General features: G+C 36.9%; 1 protein-coding gene across 1 annotated transcript in view; it reads left to right on the top strand.

The window, feature by feature from the left end:
- Positions 1-12,134, top strand: part of CTNNA3 (catenin alpha 3) — a 1,492,024-nt gene that overhangs the window by 115,288 nt on the left and 1,364,602 nt on the right. The gene's annotated exons all lie outside the window — the stretch shown is intronic.

Below are 12,134 nucleotides of genomic sequence, written 5' to 3'. Positions count from 1 at the left end.
GGCGAAAAAAACTGAGGCATAATGAGTTTAAGAAACTTGCTCAGGGCAATAGGAAAAAAAAAAACTTTTGGAATTTAGTACTCCAAGGATTAGAACAGCTTTAAGTATAACTACCTTTTAGAAGTGCTTGGACAAGTTCATGGGCCTATAACAGGTTGTAAAGGAATTTAGGTATGTCAGGAGGAGGACACTTCTTAACTCTAACCACACACTTTCATATTTGTTGGTGCGTTGTCAGAGACTGAATTTGTGCTAGCTCATTTAAGCCACTTATAAGTATTTATAGTACAACAATATACCTCATTATGAAAAAAAAGAAGACCTTTTGTGGTAAATTGTTATGAAAAATTTCTATGTGAATTGTATTACCAACTCATTTCTTCTGAAGTTTCACATAGAATGAAGACAAACTGATGTTTTTGAAATAATCAGGATTACAAATATTTAGCATGTTTTCCCCAAAGTATTCTGTAGAACTTGTCTTAAAAATATGTGACCTGAAATTTTTTTTTTGGTCAGTGTTTCACACGGAAATTCCCTTCGAATGTTTCCAATGCACATTAGCATATTAAAGTGTAAGATATATTGAAGGAAAGAAACTTGTTTAACTTGGCTTAACCCAGAGTTTTCCAAATTTCTTGATCCTAGAACTTTTCTGTAACATCTTAATCCTGAAACTTTCTCAGGCTATACTTTGGGAAATAGTGGTTAAAAATTTCTAATAATATTTATGGTTATATTATTTTAAAGTATTTTTATTGATTATGTTATTATAGTTGTCCCAATTTTTTCTCTCCTTTAACCCCCTCCACCCCACCACTCTCCTGCATCTCCCACCCCCCTTAGTTCATATCCATAGATTGAACCTATAAGGTCTTTGATTTCTCCATTTCCTATACTATTTGTAACCTCCCCCTGTCTATTTTGTACCTACCATTTATGCTTCTTATTCCCTGTACCTTTTCCTCCATTCTCCCTACCCCACTGATAACCGTCCATGTGATCTCCATTTCTGTGATTCTGTTCCTGTTCTAGTTGTTTGCTTAGTGTATTTTTGCTTTTGTTTTTTAGGTTCAGTTATTGATAGTTATAAGTTTGTTGTCACTTTACTGTTCATAGTTTTTGATCTTCTTTTTCTTAGATAAGTCCCTTGAACATTTCATATAATAAGGGCTTGGTGATGATGAACTCCTTTAACTTGATCTTATCTTGGAAGCACTTGATCTGCCCTTCCATTCTAAATGATAGCTTTGTTGGATAGAGTGATCTTGGATGTATGTCCTTGCCTTTCATGACTTGGAATACTTCTTTCCAGCCCCTTCTTGCCTGTAAGGTTTCTTTTGAGAAATCAGCTGATAGTCTTATAGAAACTCCTTTGTAGGTAACTGTCTCCTTTTCTCTTGCTGCTTTTCAGATTCTCTCTTTATCTTTAATCTTGGGTAATGTAATTATGATGTGTATTGGTGTGTTTCTTCCTGCATACAATTTTTTCGGGACTCTCTGAGCTTCCTGGACTTCCTGGAAGTCTATTTCCTTCACCAGACTGGGGAAATTTTTCTTCATTATGTTTTCAAATAAGTTTTCATTTTCTTGCTCTTCCTCTTCTCCTTCTGGTGTCCCTATGATTCGGATGTTGGAACATTTAAATTTGTCCCAGAGATTCCTAAGCCTCTCCTCATTTTTTTGAATTCTTGTTTCTTCATTCTGTTCCAGTTAGATATTTATTTCTTCCTTTTGTTCCAAATCATTGATTTGAGTCATGGTTTCCTTCCGTTCACTATTGATTCCCTGTATATTTTCCTTTATTTCACTTTGTATAGCCTTCATTTCTTCCTTCATTTTGCGACTGAACTAATCATTTCTGTGAGCATCCTGATTACCAGTGTTTTGAACTCTGCATCACATAGGTTGTATATCTCCTTGTCTCTTAGTTCTCTTCCTAGAGTTTTGATCTGTTCTTTCATTTGGGCCATATTTATTTGTCTAGGCACACCAGTCTGTATGAATCTTTCTTTAACTCCTTGGTTGTTGGACTTCCATACAGTTTGATTTTTCTGGCAGTTCTGGTTGTTTTTTGTTTTTAAATTGGTTGTTATCCTTCTTTTGGTTGTGCAAGGAAATGAAGCATTTCTACCTATGCCTCTATCTTGTCTGGAACCCCTTATTTATGCTTATATTAAATTTCTACTTGTCATAAAAATACTAATGCAGAAATCTCAGTGCTTCATAGTCTAATATCTTACCAGAGTTGATAGACTGTCTCCTACAATATTCAATACACATAACTATCTAACAGTGTATCACTAACAGTGATAGCAATCTCAGTTGTGTGAGACAGTGAACCTGATTTTGGGCAATTCTAATTGTTGGAGACATTTGTGTCAAACTGAGCTTAAATCTTCCACCTAGCTATTTCCATTCCTACTTCTAGTTATGCTTTCTGGAGCAACACAGAATCAAGGCAATTGGGAAAGCCATTTCCAAATAACTGATGATTACTCTTAGGACTTAACCTATGGCTTCCCTTATCTAGGCTGAAAAATTTCTCGATCCTTTAACATTCTTTGTGTAAACGTTTCAGACTACTCTGAACACTCTAGAGTTTCCATATCCTGTTTGATTTTCAGTTTTCTGCTGAAATTTTCAATGCTGATTTCTATGTATGATTTTTATGTACTTGAACAAGGTAAGCAGAATTATTTTATGGTTAAAGTTTGAAAACTTCAGTGTCTGGACTCCCAGGGTACCTGCTTGTGTTAGTTATCATTATGCTGGGTTTTGCTCATGGTGTCTTGTCTTTGTGTGCTTGACATTTTCTCTTCTGGAACTCATCTCAGGAAATTCCTCACTATTTCACTAGCTCTTTGATGTTTAAGGATAAAGTATTTTACATTTCATCAAATCATATTAGATTTAATCAGCAGAAGGATCAAACTGAATTACTAATTTGCCAATACAAGAAATAGAAGTCTCTATACTCATTTCTGTACATTTTTTCTATGCATACTCTAGATCACAGGTGGCAAACACAAGGCCTGAGGGCTGAAACTGGCCCTCCACCTTGTTTTATCCAGCCTGGCACTTTGTTTCTACTCAGTGGCAGTGCCAGGCTCTTGCTTAACTGTTAAGGAGCAGTTACATTTATACAGTCCTAAAGTTACATTTGGCCCTTTGAATGCAACCATGGGGCTGACGTGGGCCCCGGTGAAAGTGAGTTTGGCACCCTGTTCTAGATTATAGGTAACTTCCACAAATATTACACTAACAATATATTGAAATAAAAATAAACTTTGTGATTTGACCATTGGATCACTCAGACAATTACCTCTCTGACTTAATGTCTGTCATTATCTGACCTGTTATGATAGCCTTGTTTGCTCTTGGTTCATACTGATTTTGTGAGCAATTAAAACCTCCAAGTTTCCGAACTCAACTGATCTTAATCCAAGTTTTTCTTTTGTGATACTAGTTATCTTTCTATATGTAGAGGTAGATATTACATTTTTATTCATTGAATTGTATCTTGTTAATTCTGGCTTTTTGTTATAGTCCATCCAGATCTTTTTGTCTTTTGATTTTTTCTTCTAACCTGGTATCACTTTCAGATTTCTTTAACCAAATTATTCATGAACAGTTGTCTAATGACATGGAAAACTATGCTGTATCTTCCTTTCGGATAACATCAATTGAACATTAACACATATTGAGTGAAGTTGTTAAAGTGAGTTTCAAACTCATGTCATTGGGCTGCTGTATTAACCATGTGTGTTTATTTTATCCTCAAGCACTTTCTAAAAGGTCTTCCTGAGATCAAGATGTATTATCTGTGGCACTGCAGTTTTATCAGTGTAGTAACTCCAGTTGTAAAAAGAATGAGGTTAGTTTGACATGACTTACTCTTAATAATCTCATAAGAGCTCTAAGTGACTATTGCTTGATTTCTTATTTCCTTTTCTGACCTTCATTTTTCAATTACTCACAATCCACTTACTTATGGTTGTAAACCACCTGTCTACTGGTATCTCCTTGTCCTTAAGATCAAGATGTAATTGGCTCGAACTCTCATTCTATGTCCTGTCAAGTATACTGTTTTCCCAAAGATTCTGTAAATTTTCTGGGGCTCATACTCTCAGGGTCACCCCTGGCTCCAGGTTTTTACCTCCACTGAATTGCTTTAGCTTTGAATGGGGTTCCTATCCCTATTCTACAGAATGTTAATTCACACTTGGAAGTTGATCTTTTCCCCTTTGATTGTCTCACACACACACACACACACACACGCACGCATGCATGCACACGCTGACTCCAATACTTTCAGACAAGCCATGTTTATGTACATGGCAAACCTTATAGAAACTTGGGAAGATGGAAGGAAAGGAGTTCTGTTGTGTAACAATGTATTCTAAGTTGCTTCAATTTGTATATTAGAAATTTTCAAAAATTTTAGCTACTTTTTCTCATTGTTATTCCACTTTTCCTCCCTACCTACTCTCCTTTACTGTCCCTCACACCCCTTAATTCCTGTTATTTGAATGCACTAAGAGTTTCCATCTCTCCACCATCTGCTGGGTTTCTGATAGTTTGTACCCTCGGATATAACTATTACCTTAATTTGCTTCTTAAATTATTTCCTCAATATAGACAGTTCCTTCCCTGAGAAGAATTATGTAGCCCACTCTCCCTCCCTCTCGCATGCATGCACACACACACATCCTACTATATACTAATCTATTATAGATGTATTCTGGGGGGAGGGCATCAACTTTAAATATATAGATTTCTTCTTCTTGGCATATAATCTTCTTTCAAAAGTGACTTGTTTTTCTTGTCCTTGTTTTGAATAAATAGACAAAGTCTTGCATCTCCTCCTCTATTACAATCTTATCTTAGTATTGCATTCAAGCTTCTGCTCATTTTGGGCTTTCCCCCCTGACACTCTTATACAAGGTCCTGCTACATTTTTGCATTTATTATTTATTGCATAGTAGCAAAAAATTTCTCTGCTTTCACAATATTTTCTTTAGAGGCCTTACTCTTTTTTCTTACTATAACGTTTTCCAAATGACATAATTTTTTATTCCTACTGAGGTATATGAGTATTTCCTCTTAAATGTCAGATAAATGAGATGTTACTCTCATTTGATTAACAGCCATTGCCTAAATATTTTCTGATTACTTTATACTTTTTTATCTTTATTAAATTATCCTCTTTCCACTGAGACTTCCCCCAGGGATGCAATTGCGATCAACAATTTATAAGGACATAGACTGAGATCACCAACTAGTGCAAACGTGATTCACTGAGCTACTCTCCGTAGGCCAAGTACTGCCGACCAACACAGAGTTAATATGTACTTAACTACATCCAGGATTCCTGACATGGCAGTTTTAAAGGTATCTAGTTCCTTAAGGAAATACATATTCTCTTCTGGGGAAAATAGGTTCAAATCAAAAGTAAAAGAGGATCAATATTTAATTAATTTAAGGAAATTGAAAAGGCAATTTGGCTTTATTACCACTATTGTTTATTATTGTCTAGGGGAATTTAAGTTAAAAATTTTCTTTCTTTGGTATTGTTCAAGTTTTTTGAACTTTTCTTTGCTATTTATACTTCTCTAGAGTCCATATTATATTTTATCTGGATTTTATAAAGGTCAACTTTATTTGAGAGAAAATTAGTGAGGATGTCTCTTGCTTTCTTTAGGGGTTAAGTCAACATGGAGAGAAAAACATATCTTTTGGAGGTAGGGAGACCTTACTTGAATTCTGGTTCTATTGTTGATTAGCTGGATGATTTTAGGAAAGTTAAATATCTGTGGGACTTGTTCTTTTTCTTCTGAGCTATAGGGATAATAACACTCACACTGAATACTTTGAAAAGATCTTGTGAAGGTTAAATATATAAATTACCTGGTAAGAACCCTGTCCTACTTTTCTCCATGGTAGTACCTTGCTCCTACTTTTTGACTCTTACAGTGCAAATTGTCCTTATTCCTAAAAATTGAAGGGAACTAAATTTGATTCCTGAATTGAATTAACTTTTCCAATGTTTTTTCATTTATCATATCATAACTAGTTTTATTTTTTTTAAGTGGGAGTGTTGCTCTCTTTGCATTAGGAAACAGACCAATGTCATTACAGAAATGGGCCCAGTATTTAATAACTTCTTATGTCAAATATCAATACATATTTGACATTTGCCACACACATTGCTATAAAACATTTATATACTTAAAAATGATTCTGAATATACAGAATATTCATAATGGTGACAGAAAGTCACAATGTACCATATTGGTAGCTGAGACTTTTTGAGGCCATTTTCTGTTGTTGATATGAAGGCATGTGCCAGCAAAAACACTTTTTAAAGCTTTTTAAAAATTAAAAATATTAGCAATTTATAAGGGGAGAAATGAATACATAATTAAGAGCTGTTAGAAGCCACGTATATTCTGCACAAGATCCTAGGTAAAACACACAGAGAGATACTAAGGTTTAAAGAAAAAAGCAAGTCACAGGAATGTTATTTAAGATGGAACAGGAGAAACTAGAAAATAGAGGCACATCGGGCACAAATCATTGGTTTTGTGCTGCATTTCATACTAAAAACTTTAGGGACAAAGAGAATTTAGGTTGTGTAGTAATTTTAACTTCTGAAAAGGACCAGCATCATTCCAGGTAGCCCTAATTTGATTAATTTACTACTAATCTATTCAGCAAATACTTATTTTCTGTGTCCTTACTGTGTGCCAGTCACCATTCTGTGTGCTAGGGATTTATATTTAGAAAAAAATACCATAGTCCTGCTTTCCTGGATTTCATAGACTGGATAAGAAATAAATTAACAGTGTGAGTTACTATTTAAGAGGTTGGTCTGAGGTGTTAAGGAGGCATGATGACAGCTGTACAGAGGGGGAGTGTTCTGAGTGAATAATGCATGGCTGAGTTTGGAGAAAGAACCAGAGAAGGGAAGCATTTTGAGTGGAGGGAATGTATATCCTTGAAGACCTGTAATACTTATGAATGGCTGAGATGAAAGATGTTTGTATGGGAGAAATAAGAGTTGAAGCTGAAGAGGTGGGGATAGATCTACTTGTGAAAGACCTATGTGATAAGTTAAAAAGTTTGCACTATAGTCTGAAAGCTGAGGGGGAACCATTACAGAATTTTAAGCAGGAAAATTATATAAGAAAATTTGTATTTTAGGACCATTACTGTCAACAGTTGGCAAGGAGGCCAGATTGGAGGCAGAGAGGCTAGTGATGAGGTTGATTCATCTGGTTTTGAAATGATGGGTGGAGTGAGGAATGAATGAGAGAGATGAAGGTGGAACAGTCCACTATTTGGAAAGTGATTGGATTCTGTTCAGAGGGAAAGGGAAGTATCAAGCAGCCTTCTAGCGATTTGGTTGGGCATTGAGGACATTGGTTTTCTGCACATAGAGAAGAAGCAATGTATGGGTTTTATACATACTGAATTTGAGGCAGATATGAGTGGTACTAGGGAAAAAATAGTTTTGGAGCTCAGAAAAACAAATAAAACAAGAGGTAGATTTGGAGAGCCTGAAAAAGTAATCAGGAAAAGTAATATGTTTGTAGGAGGTCACCTGTGGTGGGTTTCTAATGTGAACTCAAACCTTTGCTTTCAAATATTTGAGACCTTGTGGTTTAGTGGAAATTTTGCTGGACAAAGAATCAATAGGTTTGTGTTCAATCTTACCTCTGTAGGGAGATTTGGGACACCCTTTCACCAGAGTTTGTACCTGTAGCATAGCACCATATAATCAAGGACAGACCCTTTAGTTCCTGGCTTCTAGGAGAGGGAAGGAGTTGGTTCGTGGTCTAACACTCCAACTTTTTTGAGAGGCCTCCCAAGAGGACTGGCTCCTGTCTTGCCAGTCTTGGAGCTCTGATGGATTCAGAATAGTCTAGTTACCCAGAGAGAATAGTTTAGGCCTGTAGACACCACAGCTGCCTCCTCTCTAGCCCAGTCTAGCACAGCCCAGCCCAGAGCAAGCAGACAAAACCTCAGCTGCCGGCTTCTTCCTAGGGAGTAAGAGAGTTGGTAGAGCCTGGGCTGACTGGTGGTGGGAGGTCTTCTCTTTTATAAAGCCAGTCCATAAAAACTAGAAAAGGTGCCTGTTTTGTTTAATATGCAGACACCAGCATTCCAAGGAAAATAAAGAATCATGCAACGATGTTTGAAACAAAAGAATATATGAATCTCCAGAAACTGATACTGATGAAATTGAGTTATATTATTTACCTGACAGAGAGTTCAAAACACCAGTCATAAAATTGCTCACTGAGGTAAAGAGAACAATGCATGAAAAAGGTTAAACTTTTAACAGAGATAGAAAATATAACAATTATCTCACAGAAATCATGGCACTAAAAAGCACAATAATTGAACTGAAAATTTCACTAAGGGACTCAACATTAGAATATATGAAGCAGAAGAAAAGATTAATGAACTTGAAGACAGGCAATTGGAAACATTTCAGTCAGAGGAGCAAAAAGAAACAAATGAAAGGTGTGATGATAGCTTAAGGGATTTATGGGACACCATTAATCAGACTAATAGTTGGCTAATATATGCATTAAGGGAATCCCAGAAGAAGAGATAAAGGACCAGAAAACATATTCAAAGAAATAATGGCTGAAAACACCACAAATCTGGGGAAAGAAATGGCCATTGAAATCCAAGTAGCTCAAAAGATACCAAAAGTGATGAGCCCAAAGAAATCCACACTGAGACACATTATAATAAAACTGTCAAAAGTCCAAGACAAAGAAGGAGTGAAAAAGAACAAAAGAAAAGTGACATGTCATGTACAGAGGAACCCCTTTAAGACTGTCAGTGGAATTTCAGCAGAAACCTTGCAGTCCAGAAGGGAGAGGTATAATATATTCAGAGTGCTGAAAGAAAAAGAAAAAACAACCCCGCTAATCAAGGATACTACACTGAGAATGAAATGGTTCTTCAGAAATGGAGGGAGAGTTTCCCAGAAAAACAAAAATTGAGGGAGTTTATTGCCATTAGACCTGCCTTACAAAAATAATGGGACTACTTAAAGTTGAAATGAAGAGCTGCTAAACAGAAATGATTTACAGCATAAGAAAATATAAAACTCAGTGTGATAAAGGTAAATATATAGACAGATACAGAATATTGCATTACTACAGTGGTGGTGGGTAAATCACCTTTAATTCTGGTACCAAAGTTAAAAGGGAAATGCACTCCAATTGATACAAATAAAAATATATCAGAAATCCATAATATGAATAGATATAAATAGTGACAACAATATAAAATATGTGTGTGGAGGGGAGAAGGAAAATACTCATAGAAATTATAAAAAATAAAGGAATTAGAGCATACCACTACAAAAAAATGACATGACAGAAAGGAAGACAGCAATAGGGGAAAAGAGGGAAAAAAGAACTACATGATTAACAGAAAGAAACTAACAAAATGGCAGTAGTATATCCTTCCCTAATAATAACTACTTTATTTTTTGAAGTTCTTTTTAAAGATTTATTTATTTATTTGTTTTTAGAGAGAGGGGAAGGGAGGGAGAAAGAGGGGGAGAGAAACATCAAGCTGTGGTTGCCTCTTGTGTGCCCCCTAATGGGGACCTGGAGCACAGCCCAGTCATGTGCCCTGACTGGGAATCGAACCAGTGACCCTTTGGTTTGCAGGCCAGCACTAATTCCACTGAGGCACACCAGCTTGGGCTTAATAACTACTTTAAATGTAAATGTATTAGGTTATTAATCAAAGGACACAAAGCAGCTGAATGGACAAAAAGAAGATCCAACTATATGCTTCGTACAAGAAACTCACTTTAGATTGAAGGACACATGTAAGCTGAAAGTGAGGGATGAAAATTGATATTCCATTCCAATAGTAACCAAAAGAGAACAGGGACTATACTTATATTAGGCAAAACAGATCTTAAGTCAAAAACTGCCAGGATAGAGAATGACATTATATAATAATAAAAGGGTCAATCCACCAGACTTTCAGTTATTTTAATTAAAGATTAGCAGTCATGGACTCTTTTATTTGGTGGATTAGTATTCTTACTTCTGAACAAAAAGGAATTTTTACTGAAGTCTGATTGACATATAATATATTAGTCTCAGATGTACAACACAGTGATTTGATATTTGTATACAGGGTGGGCAAAAGTAGGTTTACAGTTGTGAGTTCATGAAACAGAGTTTATTCTTATATTATTTATTAATTATTGTATTATATTCCATACAAAGAGCTGTAAGCCTGATTTTGCCTTACCCTCTATATGGTGAAATGATCACAGTACGTCTAGCTAACATCTGTCACCACACACAGCTACAGAATTTTTTTGTTGTGATGAGAACTTTTAAGACCTCTCTTAGTGGCAGAGCTGAGGATGGGAGGATAACTGAACATCTGAACTGCATTCCCAGCTTCTCCCCTCCCCTGCTCTCCGCTCTCCTCTCCTGACAAGCCCTTCCAGTAAAAAACTAAGTGGATGAGACCTGCAGCCGTTGAACCCCTTCTAATTAATTCTTCATCCTGCTCCCCACTCTTCCCCTTCTCAATTGTCATAATAGCTGTAACCCAAAGGGTGGCATATCAAGTTCTTTTTTTCTATTCCTCATGTCCAGTGAATATCTCTTGTTTTCTTTGGCCAGACTAGAGGGGTCAAGTTCTTAATCTCCTCTCTCTCTCTCTCTCTCTCTCTCTCTCTCACACACACATACACACACACACACACATACACAGTCCCCCCATCACTGAAGCTTTCTAGTGTGTTAGTTAGTAGGGAGGGGAGGTGGGGAAACATAACCACGGCCTCACTTAATCAGATGTTTGTCCAGCAGGCATAGCTATCCCGACAATGAGCGTAGTACTTGTGAAGGAAGGGGAAGGACCTTATTCTTCTTTGTGAGGTAGCTGAAGGGGATTGGAGGGGACTGTGCTTACTCTGTGGTTAGGTTAGAAATTCCCTCTTGGTGGGAAGTTCCATTTCTTAAAAAGTTATAACCAGATTTCCAGTTAAAGTGAGCCTTAGGAGAGAGGGAAGTATGGGAATCAGGCAGGAAGATGCCCTCTTACCCTCTGTGCCTCCCCAGCCTGGGGTTAACCACCCTCACCTGGGGACAAGCTCAGCATAAAGGGATGGGATGGATAGTCCTAACTTAGAAGAAAAAGGTCTCATTGTTTGGTCTTCAATTTATAGCACAAATCAGAGTAGTATTTATATATTTAAATGCAGAGATAAAAAATTATACATGGGTGTGCAGACATGTGTGGTTTTTCTAAAGGAGAAAAACCATCTGGTCACCAGGAGACAAATTTGAGGTGAGTAGTCTGGTTAGAAAGAAGACTCCTTTTGATTGAGGGTTGGGGTTGGAGATGCTTGAGAAGTTGGCTGTTAGGGGCTGTTCAACCCTCACTACCGTTTAAGGGTTTCTCTGCGCCCTGCCCACCCTGCTGGAGGGGGGCCCCCTGGTCAGTTAACAGGAAGAAGCATATTACAGCAGCAGCAGTTGCCTGACGCATGCACGGGGGGTTAGAAATGTGAGTTGGCGGGTCAACTTGAGCACGGATATTACTGACAAGGGGGTGTTGGGTTATTTTCTGGGGGCCTAGCATGTTACTAAAGCAGGCCTTTTGATATATTAAATATTTTTAAAAAGCAAAACAAGCTTAGATTTCAATCATATTTGAAATTTTTGTGTTACAGAATTGCTTGGTTGCACCTACTGTCTCCTTCACGCCTCTGCTTTTAGAGGAGAGGGGACAGGACTAGGTTCACACCCTCATAATTTTGTATCCTGGTGTCTCTTCTGAGTGAAATATTCCATTTCTTTAAGATTCTGATGAGTTACTTTTTCTTTCACGATAAAAAATAAACCCACCTTCATCTCTAAAACAAACCAAAATGTCTCTTAGCAACTCAGTTTGCAACACATTAACTATAGTTACTGTGCTGTTCACTAAGTCCCTAGACATACTTATTTTATAACTGGAAATTTGTATCTTTTGACCCCTTTCACTCATTTTACTCACCCAACCCGCCCACTGCCTCTGGTAATCACCAGCCAGTTCTTATATCTACAGTAGGGGTGTCAAACTCATGT

This window comes from Desmodus rotundus, chromosome 4 (assembly GCF_022682495.2).
Source record: "Desmodus rotundus isolate HL8 chromosome 4, HLdesRot8A.1, whole genome shotgun sequence".
NCBI classification, from domain to species: Eukaryota; Metazoa; Chordata; class Mammalia; order Chiroptera; family Phyllostomidae; genus Desmodus; species Desmodus rotundus.
This window is presented reverse-complemented; position numbering and strand designations above follow the sequence as displayed.